This window comes from Dendrobates tinctorius, unplaced genomic scaffold (assembly GCF_039654945.1).
Source record: "Dendrobates tinctorius isolate UK_male_01 unplaced genomic scaffold, ASM3965494v1 ptg000231l, whole genome shotgun sequence".
NCBI classification, from domain to species: Eukaryota; Metazoa; Chordata; class Amphibia; order Anura; family Dendrobatidae; genus Dendrobates; species Dendrobates tinctorius.
The window spans coordinates 25,657,759-25,674,284 of NW_027361898.1; positions in this window are offsets into that span (position 1 = coordinate 25,657,759).

Consider the following 16,526-nt stretch of genomic DNA (forward strand, 5'->3'; position numbering starts at 1 on the left):
ATGTATAGACATATATTTTGAATGTGTACGCTATCCATACATGTTATCCGGGGATACGGTACCCTTTCTCACCTTTGTGCAATCACGTGTAATCCATACTGGGCGTGAGAACGGCTGGTGAGCTGTTAAGCAAGCTACAGCACCTGTGGTTTGCACACCTAAGTTTTTCATTTTTTCAGGAATGACGGTTAGGCCTAATTCCGGAACTGCGGTTGACCTGCACTTACTGGGAAATCATCGTTCGCGGGTAATAATTGTAATCAGTGATCCCCATCACTAACGTTGTTCAGCGGGTTATCTGCACCTGTAAGCGACAAACGCTGGCCTTTTCAGTGTAGCGCACATGCAGCCACGGACATGTAAGGGCATGACACACCAGTTATTGGCCAATCTCATGTGCCAGAGCCTCACGTGTCCCTCTAGTAAGCCGGACTCGGACCGCGGGGCATGACGGAGTCTCGTTCGTTAATGGAATTAAGCTTGCAATGTGTGCATCTTTTCTGTAGCTGGCATGGTTGAGGTTTCCCAGGTGGAGTCGAATTTAACCGTAGGCTCCACTCCTGGTGGTGCCCTTCTGGACATTCCTTTAAGGTTCAGCTTTGCAACCATACTGCCCACGTAAAACAAACACTTTGCCTTCATGAACGCTGTTTGGAGGGTCATGACTCGTGGGAATAACGCCGCCCAATCAGTTAACCTGCTAGAGAGAACCTTTGTTGCTCCCAAGCATGACATCACACTCCCTAGGAGGAAGGTAATGCCACTGTGGCGACCGTACTCCTGGGGGCAACACAAGTGCACTGATGCCCAGCCACTGCTCGATGAATCTGCTGGTACATTGACCCAGACCACTACATTCCCCTCGCACGCGACACGGCCTGAATCTGACCCTAATGAAACTCAGGTTACCCTTCCCATATACAGTTCCATCTTACACGGTGACAAAGAGGAAGGTGCAGATGAAAGTGCAGGTTCGGCCCACCCGCCATCAGACACACCACCGTACTATCAGGGGCCCTGTGCCAGTGCCGTCGCCAATGAGTGGGCCCCCCCTGCTTGCTCAGGATCACAGCACTTGCAAGGTTGAAATACTGTGCCGTGAGATGGAAGATGGGGACGACGAGGAGTCCAGACTAGTACAGGGATTCCCTAGCGAGGAGACTTATTTGATTGTTTTCAATGTTGGGACAGCAATTTTTGGGTAGCACTATACTCTGGAGAATGATAGATGGGGCCCACCATACACTGGAACACTCCAAAGGTGGACATCAGACACTGGAGCAGCATTTACAGGGCCCATTATACACTACAGCATTAGAAATGGGGCCCATTCTGTTTGGAGCATTATTTGGGCCCATAAGACAGTGGAGCTTCATCCATGGGGACCAACATATACTGTGGCATTATGTGGAGCTCATCATATACTGTTTCAAACATTATATGGGACCAATGATTCTGTATGGAGAAATAGATGGGCCTTGTCATGAGATGTAAAAAGTGAAGTATTTTTCATTGTACTATACCGCTATTTCTCTGCCGTATCGGAGCATGATGAGTTGTGGTATGTGTTAAAGGGGCGCTCTTTCGCCCAGGGCACATGAAAACCTGGAGCCAGCCCTACCCCCCCACAACTTTAGCCAAATAACCACCATTTTTCAGTGCGTAACTTGTATTATGAAGTTAATTAAGGTTGACAAGCTTAAGTAAGAAGAATTGATGCTTTTGGCATTCAAATGGGCACTGTAGGTGTGTTTCCTGTCCTCCTCTCACTGCCGACTTTTATTCCCCATTGACTTACATTGGGTTTCGTGTTTCGGGACGACCCCGACTTTTCCCTATAATTGGCCGATCTTGCTCGATCCGACTTTTGGAAAAGTCGGGTTTCACGAAACGAAACTCGACCCTAAAAAACCAAAAGTCGCTCAACTCTACTCACCACACATCTAGATAAGTTCGTTGGGGGTCTAGTTTCCAAAATGGTGTCATTTGTAGGGGGTTTCTACTGTTTTGGTACATCAGGGGCTTTTTTCAAACGCGACATGGTGTCAGATCTCAATTCCAGCCAAAAACGTCAAATGGCACTGCTTCCCTTCCGAGCTCTGCCATGTGCCCAAATAGTGGTTTAACCCCACATGTGGGGTATCAGCGCACTCAGGACAAATTGCACAATATCTTTTAAGGTCCTGTTACCCTTGGAAAAATAAGAATTGAGGGTGAAAAGATCATTTTTGTGGAAAAAATATGATTTTTTAATTGTACGGCTGTATGTTATAAACTTCTGTGAAGCCCTTGGGGGTTCAAAGTTCTCACCACACATCTAGATAAGTTCCTTGGGGGGTCTAGTTTCCAAAATGGTGTCATTTGTGGGGAGTTTCTACTGTTTTGGTACATCAGGGGCTTTCCAAACGCGACATGGTGTCCGATCTCAATTCCAGCCAAAAACGTCAAATGGCGCTGCTTCCCTTCCGAGCTCTGCCATGCGCCCAAATAGTCATTTACACCCACATATGGGGTATCAGCGTACTCAGGACAAATTGAACAATAACTTTTAGGGTCCTGTAATCCTTGGGATAGTAAAAATTGGGGGTGAAAAGATCATTTTTGTGGAAAAAATATGATTTTTTAATTGTACCGCTGTACGTTATAAACTTCTGTGAAGCCCTTGTGGGTTCAAAGTTCTCAACACATATCTAGATAAGTTCCTTGGGGGGTCTAGTTTCCAAAATGGGGTCACTTGTGGGGGGTTTCCACTGTTTAGGTACATCAGGGGCTCTCCAAACGCGACATGGCGTCCGATCTGAATTCCAGCCAATTTTGCATTGAAAAAGTCAAACGGCGCTCCTTCCCTTCTGAGGTCTGCCATGCGCCGAAACAGTGGTTCCCCCCCACATATCAGGTATCAGCTTACTCAGGACAAATTGCACAATAACTTTTGAAGTCCAATTTCTCCTGTTACCCTTGGTAAAATAAAAAAAATTGAACCTGAAGCATTTTTTTTGTGAAAAAGTTAAATGTTCATTTTTTTTTAAATATTCAAAAAATTCCTGTGACGCACCTAAAGGGTTAATAAACTTCTTGAATGTGGTTTTGAGCACCTTAAGGGGTGCAGTTTTTAGAATGGTGTCACTTTTGGGTATTTTCTATCATATAGACCCTTCAAACTGGCTTCAAACGTGATGTGGTCCGTAAAAATAAAATGGTGTTGCAAAAATGAGAAATCGCTGGTCAATTTAATTTTTGGGAGACGCAATTCTCAAGGAAGGCAGTGCCGCATACCACCCGTTATGGTTCCATGGTTATTCTAAAGGGTATTGGAAGGAATGGACTCCTCATTATTGGGTGAGATCTGACAACGTTAAAGCCGCAATAATATGTTATAAAAGCGGCATTGCTGTGTTCGAACTTCTATGGTCACTTTGAATGCTCACTGATTTAGTGAGGTATTATGGTTCTTCTAGTGTGACCTGTTTTGAACTCCCTTCCTCCATTCCTGCCTCTATATATTTCAAGCTGCATACATTTCGGCCTCATGTTATTTATGGAACGTTTCTGTTCCATTTTGTAGCACTGTAGAGAAACTGTGCGTTCATGCAATTATATGCCTATGTGTTATGGCTACTGGTATAAAGGGGATAGTTATTCATTGCTTTGTATAAAACACTTTTGGATATGCCCCCTATTCCAATTGCTTTATTGGTAGTTGTTACTAATTTTGATGATGGAAATGTGATCATTTGACCACAGTGCAAGTGCATATTATATTGAATCCTGTGGTCCCATTAGACAACTACAACAAGTTTATTCACTATTTACTAGAGGCCTCATACTCATTTGTAGGCAAGAAAATACCTGCGAGTATTTTTATCTGTGTCTTCGTGTTTTTTGTGTTTTTTTCTGTTTGAGTCTATTCACAAGGGTGTTGTTTGTCATATTTTAATTAGGCCTTGAATAAAAGTTAAATTTTATTCATTGCTATTCACAATCAAGTCTGTTGGATATATAATCCCGCTAATATTATCAAATTTTAACCCTTATAACTTCCTAACAAAAAAAAATTTTGATTCCAAAATTGTGTTGATGTAAAGTAAACATGTGGGAAATGTTATTTATAAAGTTTTTGTGTGCCGTATCTCTGTGATTTAAGGGCATAAAAATTCAATTTTGGAAAATTGCAAAATTTTCGCCAAATTTCCATTTTTTTCACAAATAAACGCAAGTTATATGAATGAAATTTTACCACTAACATGAAGTACAATATGTCACGAGAAAACAATGTCAGAATCACCGGGATCCATGGAGGTGTTTCAGAGTTATTACCTCATAAAGGGACAGTGGTCAGAATTGTAAAAATTGGCCCGGTCATGAACGTCGATCGAAACCCAAACATAGCGTGAGGTCGGCCATGAGGCCACCGATCAGAGCGCAAAGTCGCGTTTCAAATAATGCTTCCAGCACCTTTTCTGAGCCAATGATGGAGTATGCACACTGTGGGCAATGCGATGACATGGGCAGCGGCCACCACCGTCTTAGAGAAGGGCATTGAAGTGATTGGCTGGCTTTGTGTGGCATCACAGTGGGTATAAAAGGCTGTGACCGCCGACCACCATCTTACTTCTGTCGATCTTAGAATAGGGAGAGGTGCTGCTGCTGATTCTGAACAGGGAGAACGTTAAGGCAGGGAAGAAGAAAAAAAAACTGCTTCTGCTGATAGCGCTTTTCAATGTACAGTTAGTGTGCAGTGAAAGGGGAGGATTTTGTTGTGTGCAGCAGCGCTGGTGGTGATTAGGCTGCCTTTTAAGGCTACCTGCTAGCTGCATTGCTGTGTGCACACTGCTGTTCAAACTGCTTTTTTCAAAGCACTCCAACTTTTATTATTTTGTCCTGGTGAGTTACTGAGCATTCATTTTTTCACACACCGTATAGCGGTGTACGCTCTTCACACACTACCGTGTACCGCCTTGTATCATGGACAAATAGAAGCTATCTGTGTGTGACTCTGGAAAAAAAGTCGGGGAGTTTTTATGTTTTTCCAGACCTACACCTTAGAGTGCAGTCCGCTTTTCAAACAGTTTCGTATATCTGCTGTTTGATAATGGTCAAAACTAGACAGAGACAGCGTGTGTCAGTCCCTATACAAATAGACGGAGATTGACAATTTTCCATACAGACACCGTATAGAGGTGTACGCTCCTCACACACTACCGTGTACTGCCTTGTATCATGGACAAATAGAAGCTATCTGTGTGTGACTCTGGAAAAAAAAAGCCGAGGAGTTTTTCCGTTTTTCCAAAACTACACCTTAGAGTGCTGTCCGCTTTTCAAACAGTTTTGTATATCTGCTGTTTGATAATGGTCAAAACTAGACAGAGACATCATGTGTCAGTCCCTATACAAATAGACGGAGATTAACAATTTTCCATACAGACACCGTATAGAGGTGTACGCTCCTCACACACTACCGTGTACCGCCTTGTATCATGGACAAATAGAAGCTATCTGTGTGTGACTCTGGAAAAAAAAGCAGAGGAGTTTTTCCGTTTTTCCAAACCTACACCTTAGAGTGCTGTCCGCTTTTCAAATAGTTTCGTATATCTGCTGTTTGATAATGGTCAAAACTAGACAGAGACATCGTGTGTCAGTCCCTATACAAATAGACAGAGATTGACAATTTTCCATACAGACACCGTATAGAGGTGTACGCTCCTCACACACTACTGTGTACCGCCTTGTATCACGGACAAATAGAAGCTATCTGTGTGTGACTCTGGAAAAAAAAGCAGAGGAGTTTTTCCGTTTTTCCAAACCTACACCTTAGAGTGCTGTCCGCTTTTCAAACAGTTTCGTATATCTGCTGTTTGATAATGGTCAAAACTAGACAGAGACATCGTGTGTCAGTCCCTATACAAATAGACGGAGATTGACAATTTTCTATACAGACACCGTATAGTGGTGTACGCTCCTCACACACTACCATGTACTGCCTTGTATCATGGACAAATAGAAGCTATCTTTGTGTGACTCTGGAAAAAAAGTCGGGGAGTGTTTCCGTTTTTCCAGACCTACACCTTAGAGATTTGTCCGCTTTTCAAACAGTTTCGTATATATGCTGTTTTATTACGGTCTGAACTAGACAGACAGCGTGTGTCAGTCCCTATACAAATAGACGGAGATTGACAATTTTCCATACACACACCGTATAGAGCTGTCTGATTCTCAAACAGTATTGTATATCTGCCGTTCGCATTACAGTCACATCTATACAGAGTCAGCGTGTGTGTGTGACACTCTTTACATTCATATAGGGAGATTGTTAGTGACACAAAAAACGTATACAGTTGTACACTTCTGAAAGAGTTCTGCATATCTGCTTGTTGTATTACGGTCCAATACATACTGTGAGAGCATCTGTGACTAACAAAATATATACATAGATTTAATTTTTTTAATACACCTTACACAGCTGGGTGCTCCTCATGCAGTACCATTTCTCTGCTGGTATTTTTGGTACATTTTCCCAAACATGAGGAAGTATGGTGGAAGAGGCCACGGACGTGGGCAGGGGGGCGCAGCTGGTACTGATGGTGGTGGTGCATCGTCTGGTTCTGGCAAAAGCACAATAGCAGCTAAGGCAGGAGGTGTTGAGCCTGTGTCATCGTCTGGCCCAAGAAGGCCTGTAAGGTTGCCTTTTCTTGGAGTAGGAAAACCGCTTTTAAAGCTGGAGCATCAGGAACAGGTTTTGGCGTACATTGTCGAAACAGCCACCATCTCTATTGACTTCTCTTCTGAACATTCAAAACCTGCAAGCTCGGAGTCGTCAGTGCAGGATTCTGGTCAGGAAAAACACCTTTCCTTGTGTCCTTCACCCCCACCAAAAGTTACGGATGCGGCAGCCCACACTTCAGATTACTCTATGGAGCTCTTTTCACATACCATGCCTGGGTTATCCAGTCAAATCCAGAATTCCCCAGTCCAAGATGAATCTGACATGGAGTGCACTGATGAACAGCCACTGCTAGATGATTCTGCTGGTACATCGACCCAGAGCACCATATTGCCCTCGCAGTCTATTGAGCCAGAATCTGACCCTGATGAAACTCAGGTGCCCCTTCCGGCATACTATACCACCTTACACAGAAGAAGGAAAAGAGGAAAGTGCAGATGACTTTGAAGAGGAGGTGATGATGACCCAGTTCTTGACCCGGATTGGCATCCATTGGGGGGGAAGGGTGGCGCTGGCAATAGTTCAGATAAGGAGAAGGATCCGCAGCAGGCATTGACATTGCTGCAGCGGTTATCTGGCAGGCCCGTAGCTTTCCAAAAACGTGGAACAAAAACTACTTTAAAAGAGTTGCAGGACAGCTTGGCCAGACGGTCAACTTAGCACAGCGTGCAAGGCCAGAAAATGTATACCATAGTAGGAAGAGTGCAGTGTGGCACTTCTTTGCCCAAAATCGTACTGATGAGGCAAAGGTTACCTGTAAGAAGTGCGGAAGGACCTTTAGCCAAGGTAAACAACTCAGAAATTTGAATACCAGTTGCATGCTTAGACATTTAATCAACATGCACTTGCAAACGTGGACGGACTACAAAACCTCAGGTAGCACATGTGCACCTGCTCCGACTGAAGGTTGCCAGCAACGCTCCATCGCTTCCCCCACTGTAAGAACACCGCCACCGTTAAGCACACCACCAGCACTAAATGTGGAGGTGTCGTCGCAAGGTCAAAGCACTCAGGTAATCACAATGGTTTTGCAACACAACACTGAATCTAGGCCATCACCACCAATACCATCACCAACCCCCTCTCACTCCGTCCGGTCCACCGCTACTTCCCCCATATGCAGCTCTCTAGTCCAGCCCACCCTACGAGACACTCTGAGTAAGACAAGAAAGTAGTCATCCTCTCATCCGTGTACACTTTGCTTGAACGCCTACATTGCCAAACTAATCTCATTAGAGATGATGCCCTATCATTTGGTTGAAAGCAAAGCTTTCCGCGACCTCATGGCCTACGCTGTCCCATACTATGACCTACCCAGTCGGCACTTCTTTTCTCGAAAAGCCATCCCTGCCCTCCACCGGCATGTGAAAGACCGCATTGTCCATGCAGTAAAACAGTCAGTGAGTGGAAAGGTGCACCTCACAACAGATGCATGGACCAGTAGGCATGGCCAGGGCCATTACGTGTCCATCACTGCGCACTGGGTTAATGTGGTGGATGCAGGCTCCACTGGGGACAGCGGAGGTGGAACAGTGCTGCCTAGCCCACGGTATAGGAAACAGTTGGCTGTAGGCTTTTGATCCTTCTCTTCCTCTATCAGCGAAAGCTCGTCCACAGAGCGCAGTCGCACGAGCACTTCATCCGCAGCTGGCATTGTTGCACACGAGGTGTCCCACTATCGAACAGCTCGTGGTAAGCGTCAGCAGGCTGTGTTAAAGATGATGTCTTTGGGCGACAACAGACACACCGCGGAGGTACTGGCCGACTACTTGCAGCGACAAACTGAGTCATGGCTGGGCAGTCTACATCTTGAGGCAGGCAAGGTAGTCAGTGATAACGGCCATTATTTTGTGGAAGCAATAGTCTGTGCAAAACTCACACACATACTTTGCCTGGCTCACACTTGGAACCTGGTGGTGCAGTGCTTCCTTAATAATTATCCGGAGTTAACATCCCTGCTCCATAAGGTGAGAAGACTGTGCTCGCACATCCATTGCTCAAACGTCCACTCCACTCGTATGCAGAAGCTGCAGCGATTGCTCCACCTCCCTAGCACCACCTAATCATAGACGTTGCAACAAGGAGGAACTCCACCCTGCACATGGTTGAGAGGCTGTGTGAACAGAGGCAGGCTGTAATGCATTTGTGGGAGGATACACGTGCAGGAAGTTTGAGGTAAGACATGGAATTTTCGGGTGTGCTGTGGTCAAAGCTGAAAGACCTCTATAAAGTCCTTCAGTGTTTTGAGGAATGCACACAGCTGGTAAGCACAGACATCGCCAACATAAGCATCCCACTTATGTGTCTGCTCATGCAAAGTTTGACGCACATTAAGGATCAGGCGTCTGCAGCGGAGGAGGAGAAGGGAAGCCTTGATGACAGTCAGCCATTGTCTGGTCAGGGAACTGTCCTGGACGAGGAGGAGGAAGAAGAGGAAGAGGAGGTGGGGAAGGATTATTTTGGGCAGGAGAATGCTTCTCAGGGGCAAGAGAAAATGTGGCGTTCAAAGGTCAGGTACAGTGTTTGTGCGTGACTGGAGGGATGTGGATTTGCCAGAAAGTGCTCCTCCACCCACCTCTGCCAGTGCATCATTGACACCTGGAACAGTGGCTCACATGTGTGATTATGCCTTGCGGATCCTAAAAAGGGACCCCCGCATTGCCAAAATGATGAGGGATGACGACTTCTGGCAGGCCAGCATCCTCGATCCACGCTGCAAAAGACAAATTACACAACATCATGCCACAGGAGAATCTAGAGATAATACTGGCGAACAAACAAGCAACTCTGGCAAATCGTTTGTTTGAGACTTTCCCAGCACACAGCAGCAGTGCTGGTTCTCCCACGAGCCGTAGTGGGCACAATGGAAGAGGTGTTCGTGGTGCACACAGCCGAAGTGGAGACAGGGGTTTAATGACCATGTTGTGGAATGATTTCTCAAGTACCGCTCACACAACTGCTAATACTGCATCGATTAAAAGTGACAGGAGACAGCACTTGTCAACTATGGTTACAAACTACTTCTCCTCCCATATCGATGTTCTCCCTCACAGGTCATTCCCCTTTGACTATTGGGCCTCTAAACTGAACGCCTGGCCTGAATTGGCACAATATGCCTTACAGGAGCTCGCTTGCCCTGCTGCTAGTGTGTTATCTGAAAGAGTTTTCAGTGCTGCTGAATCAATCCTGACAGAAAAAGGACCTGTCTGTCCACCCAAAATGTTGATGATCTAACCTTCATTAAAATGAACCATGCATGGGTTTCAAAGGATTTTGTCCCACCTTCCCCTGATGACACATAGGTTGCCAGAAAACTGCCTCGCTTTTGTCCTCCTCTTCCTCGGACTTGCCCAATTCCACCCTTTGCAGCAGCTGAATGTCCAGCCAACACATCAACATATGCCGTTTTTTAAACCTCCCTAACTGGGCTGCCCATCCCCCCAATGGCTGGCGTCAACACCTGGTGCACCCGGGCAAGTGCTGTTGCTCTGAACAGGTGGATGGGCCCACAGATGGCCGACGGCATTGGCACAGGGCCCCTCATAGTACAATACAGTGTCTCTGAAGGTGGGGGGTCCCAATCGCCGTCAGACACACCAGCGTACTATGAGGGGCCCTGTGCCAGTACCGTCGACCATGAGTGTTTCCCCCCTGCTTGGTCATGGCCACAGCACTTGCAAGTTGCAATACTTACCTCTCCCTGCTCCACCGCTGTGTAGTCAGGGCAGTTAAATCCTTCACAGGGACAGCCACTAGAAATTTGGTGTATTGATCGATGATGGTTAATATGTACCTATGGCCTTTCCTGCTGGCCTCTACCTTCAGATGATCAATGGCTACCATTTGTAATGGATGTCAACTTACAAGCAGATGCAGTGGTGCTTTATGATCACCTTTCACAGTTGTGATAGTCTCAGACGTGTGACATTCCTGCCACCATTTTTCAATGTCTCCTCTCATGCCAATCCAATAAAATCGCCTACGGTCTGTGGATTCTGTCTTTTGCACTCCAAAATGACCAGACACATCATGATAGGCAGTGAGAACCATGTCTACATCTCTCCCTGTGAGCACAATTTGATGGAGACGAGTAACGGTAATGTGATCCACGCTACTGCGATAAAGCAATCCTTTCTTCACAAAGAACGGTTTTCACTGTCTCCACAGACACAGTAATTGAGGGTCTGCATCGCCTCCGCAACATCTACTGGGAGGTTTTCCCACGATGAGTAATTCCCAAATTTCTGCTAACACTCGACTTTCCGTCTGTACTTGTATCCATGTAGTTTCCAGTAGCGGAGAGTCTGGACTGGCTTACTGAGATTGAAATATATACAAAGATTTAAAAGTACCACAAGATTGTATACTGTTGTACGCTTCGACTACATTTCCCTTTTTCTACTTGTTAAATTCTGGTGTAATACATACTGAGCCTGTGAGTGACTGTGTCTGACTCCGGAAGTATAGACGGAAATTTACAATTACTCCTAGACTGGATACACCTGGTATGTGCTGATACAGTACCTTTGTTCAAAATTTTGTATTACGGTATCATCCATAGTGAGTGAGCGTGTGTGGTTTATGCCTTCCATATATACGGTGAATCGGAGATACCAATTTTTACACTATACTCGATGCAGATTGTATCTTGTTATACAGTACCTTTGTTCGACATTTATTATTACAGTCAAATCCATACTGAGTAAGCATCTGAGACTGACTACGGGACTATGCATACGGAGATTTCAATTGTACCCTATAATATATATACTTGATATCTTGCTATCCAGTACATTTTTTACATTTTTAATTATGGTCAAACCCAGACTGAGTGAGCGTCTGAGGGTGACTCCGGAAATATATACAGAGATTTCAAGTTTGGCCAACAGTGTATACAGCTGTACGCTTGTGTTACATTACCCATTTACAGCTTTTCATATTCTTGCATAATCCATACTGGGCCTGAGAGCGTTTGTGTCTGCCTCCTGAAATGTATACAGAGATTCATAATGTTTACACTATACTGTATATACCTTGTATCTGGTGATACTGTACCCTTTTTCACCTTTTTATTTTATTGGGTAATCCATACTGAGCCTGTGAGCGTCTGTGTATGACTCATGAAATATATACGGAGATTTATGTTATCCCTAGACGGTATAGAGCTGTACGCTTCTGATACAGTACCATATATCTGCTGGTATTTTGGGTCAATTTTCTAAAACATGAGGAAGTATGGTGGAAGAGGACGCAGACGTGGGCGTGGGGGGCCACCTGGTACTGATGGTGGTGGTGGTGCATCTGCTGGTAGTGCCAAAAACACAATAGCAGCTAAGGCAGGAGGTGTTGAGCCTGCGTCATGGTGTAGCTCTGGACGGCCTGGAAGGCTCCGTTTTCTGGGAGTAGGTAGACTGCTTTTAAAGCCGGAGCATCAGGAACTGTTTTTGGCTTACATTGCTGAAGCAGCCTCCAGCTCTATCGTCTCCTCTTCTGAAGTTTAAAAAGTGCAAGCACTGAGTCGTGTTGTGAGTTCATTTTTCCCTTCAACATTGAGGTCTGATGAACTCCCTCCTCTGGTGAAGGAAGGTAGTGAGACTGATTACCAAACACCTGGGCAGCTAGAGGATAACTGGGTGGCTGGAATTGAGGACTGGATATAAGGCTGCCGACGCCCTTCTTCCTGGCTGGTGATTTTCCTGCTGGATTCTTGGAGACCAGTCTGATTCCTGCGTCTCAAAGCTAAGTTTTTCTGCTCTGCTTTGTACTCTTCAGTTTTGTTTTTGTTTTGCCTTGTTTTTTGGGAGTTCTGCCATCCCTGGCCGGGGTGAGCTGAATTCCATTTTTGTCTCTGATCTGTTGATCTTTTGCTCTGTCTTCAGAATATACCTGAGTGCTGATATAGTCTTTTGAAGCCTAGCGACTTCAGGGCCTGTTTTTCCTATCAGTCGCTTGGCTCATTTTGATAGGGTTTTTGTGGATGGCAGACAGCAGCTTTCCTATCCTGTCCTATGTAGTTAGCTTGGGCTCCATCATTTGCTCAACCTATCTTTCTATCTGTGTTAGTGTTTTCATCTTGCTTCACCGTCATTATATGTTGGGGGCTGCCTATTGCTTTGGGGTCTGCTCTGGGGCAGTTTAGTTTTCCCCTTTCTGTCTTTAGGCTATGTAGCTCTCTGGCTGTGATCGAGGGGTCTAGGGCACCGTAGGAACCCCCCACGGCTACTGCTAGTTGTTGTGGATAGGTTCAGGGTCTGCAATCCGATAGCTGCCAACCTCTCTGGTTTTTCTGGACTTAACTGGTATTTCGTTTTTTCCTCCTTCGGTGACTCATCATAACAGAATCACCAGCCATACTGCAGATCCTAGGGTACTCAATAGCAGGAGAGAATTGTAAAAAAAAAAAAAAAAAAAAGGAAAAAAAAAGTGTCAGAATTTTTTTTTTTTTGTGCATATATTTTCCTCTATATCTCTGAGGCCGTAGGGGGAATTTTTCTCTGACTGGAGATGAAGCAATTGTCTAATCGTGTGGAGCAGCTCGCTGCTGAAGTGCGGGGAATTTCAGCCTATCTTGCTCATTCACATGCTGCTGAACCAAAGATTCCTACTCCTGATGTGTTTTTTGGGGATCGGTCTAAATTCTTGAATTTCAAGAGTAATTGTAAATTATTTTTTGCCTTGAAGCCTAACTCGTCGGGGAACTCCGCGCAGCAGGTTAAAATTGTCATCTCTTTGCTGCGTGGCGATCCCCAGGATTGGGTGTTTTCTTTGAAACCTGATGATCCTATTCTGAATAATGTGAACGCATTTTTTCAAGTCTTGGGGTTGTTGTATGATGAACCTAATGCTATTGATCAGGCTGAAAAGACCCTGTTGGCATTAAGCCAGGGTCGGGATTCGGCAGAGTTGTACTGTCAAAAATTCCGAAAGTGGGCAGTCCTTACTACCTGGAATGATGGTGCCTTGGCAGCCCTCTTTCGGAAGGGTTTGTCAGAAACTGTAAAAGATACTATGGTGGGATTTCCTGTTCCCTCTGGTCTTGACGATTCTATGTCATTAGCCATTCAGGTGGATCGGCGTTTACGTGAACGCAAAACTACACAAGAGATGTTGCCACCTGTTGAACAAATGTCTGAAACTATGCAATGTGATAGAGTTTTGTCTAGGGTGCAATGTCAGGAGTTCAGAAGGCGTAATAAGCTGTGTTTTTTTTGTGGAGATGCCTCGCATATTATTTCTGTCTGCCCTAAACGAGAGAAACGTTGTGCACACACGTTTTCTGTGGGTGGTGTTCAACCTAAGTTTCTTCTGGCAATTACTCTGATCTGCTCCCTGTCCACATTTTCCTCCAAGGCTTTTGTGGATTCAGGAGCAGCTCTGAACCTGATGGACTTGGATTTTGCTAAACGTTGTGGATTTCCTATGACACCTCTGTGGACGCCTATCCCTTTGAGGGGTATTGATGCTACTCCTTTGGCGAAGAATAAACCTCAGTTTTGGACGCAGGTGGTAATGCGGGTCGCCCCAGACCATCAAGAAAATTGCAGATTTTTGGTGTTGCATAATTTGCATAATACCATTGTTCTGGGGTTTCCCTGGTTGCAAATCCATAATCCAGTTCTGGATTGGAAATCTTTGTCTGTGGTGAGTTGGGGTTGTCGGTGTGCCCTTAGTGATGCTCCTGTTTTCTCCACCTCTCCCCAGTCGCATGATGTTCCTGACTATTTGGCTGACTTTTATGATGTATTTAGTGAGAATGAGTCTGCGTCTTTGCCTCCTCATAGGAGTTATGACTGTGCAATTGAGCTGAACCCGGGGTGTAAATTCCCCAAGGGTCGGCTTTTCAATTTATCTGTACCCGAGCACGAGGCTATGCGATCCTATATTAAGGAGGCATTGGAGAAGGGTCATATTAGACCATCCTCTTCACCCTTAGGTGCTGGGTTTTTTTTCGTGGCTAAAAAGGATGGGTCATTAAGGCCTTGTATTGACTATCGTTCCCTCAACAAAATTACTGTTAAATATCAGTATCCGTTACCCCTGATTTCTGATCTATTCTCCAGAGTTAAAGGTGCTTGCTGGTTTACCAAGCTTGACCTCAGGGGGGCGTATAATCTTATTCGCATTAAGCATGGGGATGAATGGAAGACGGCGTTTAATACTCCGGAGGGACATTTTGAGTACCTGGTGATGCCTTTTGGGCTCACTAATGCCCCTTCTGTCTTCCAGTGCTTCATGAACGATATATTCCGAGACTTTGTGGATAAATTTTTGATTATCTATCTGGATGATATTTTGATCTTCTCCAAGAATTGGGACACTCATGTGGAACATGTTCGGACTGTGTTCCGGATTTTGAGGGAGAATTCCCTGTATGTCAAGGGATCGCAATGCCTTTTTGGGGTACAGAGGGTTTCATTTTTGGGATTTATTTTGTCTCCGTCAACTATTGAAATGGACCCAGCCAAGGTACAGGCCATTTATGATTGGGTTCAGCCCACTTCTTTGAAGGACCTCCAGAAGTTTTTGGGTTTTGCTAATTTTTATCGGAAATTTATAGCTAATTTTTCTGGTATTGCCAAGCCATTGACGGATTTGACTAGGAAGGGTGCTGATGTGCTGAATTGGTCTCCGGAGGCTGTTTCTTCCTTTCAGGAGCTGAAGCGAAGATTCACTTCTGCTCCGGTTTTGCGGCAACCTGATGTCTCACTCCCGTTTCAGGTGGAGGTGGACGCTTCTGAGATTGGTGCAGGAGCGGTGTTGTCCCAAAAAGATCCTGTGACATCTAAAATGAATCCTTTTGCTTTCTTTTCCCGAAAGTTCTCCCCATCCGAACGTAACTATGATGTGGGGAATCAGGAACTCTTGGCCATGAAATGGGCATTTGAGGAGTGGAGACATTGGTTGGAGGGAGCCAAACACCAAGTCGTGGTCCTTACTGACAACAAGAATTTGATTTACCTGGAGTCGGCCAAGCGCTTGCATCCTAGACAGGCTAGGTGGGCCTTGTTTTTCACATGTTTTGATTTTGTGGTCTCTTTTCTTCCGGGCTCTAAGAATGTCAAGGCAGACGCCCTCTCTAGGAGTTTCCTTGCTGATTCTCCTGTTGTGACTAAGCTTGCTACCATCTTAGGCGAGGGGGTAGTTCTTTTTGCCATCTCGCCCGATTTGAGACGTGCTCTGGAAGAGTTTCAGGAGGACAAACCTGAGCGTTGTCCCAGTGGAAAGTTGTATGTTCCTGACCAGTGGAGGAAGCGAGTGATGTCTGAAGTTCATTGCTCTGCATTGGCTGGTCATCCAGGTATTTTTGGTACTAGAGATCTGGTGAGTCTGTCTTTTTGGTGGCCCGCCTTGTCTCGTGATGTCAGGAATTTTGTGCAGTCCTGTGGGACTTGCTCCCGGTCTAAACCTTGTTCTCGCTCTAGTGGCTTGTTGATGCCTTTGCCGGTGCCCAGGAGGCCATGGACCCATATTTCAATGGATTTTATTTCTGATATGCCTGTCTCTCAGAGAATGACTGTTATTTGGGTGATTTGTGATAGATTCTCTAAGATGGTCCATCTTGTACCACTCCCTAAGTTGCCATCTTCCTCTGAGTTGGTGCCCTTGTTTTTGCAACAGGTGGTTCGCTTGCACGGGATTCATGAGAACATTGTATCTGACAGAGGAGTTCAGTTTGTGTCTAGATTTTGGAGGACTTTCTGTTCCAAGCTGGGAATTCAGTTGTCCTTCTCCTCTGCGTTTCACCCTCAGACCAATGGGCAGACGGAGAGAACAAACCAGACTTTGGAGTCGTATTTGAGATGTT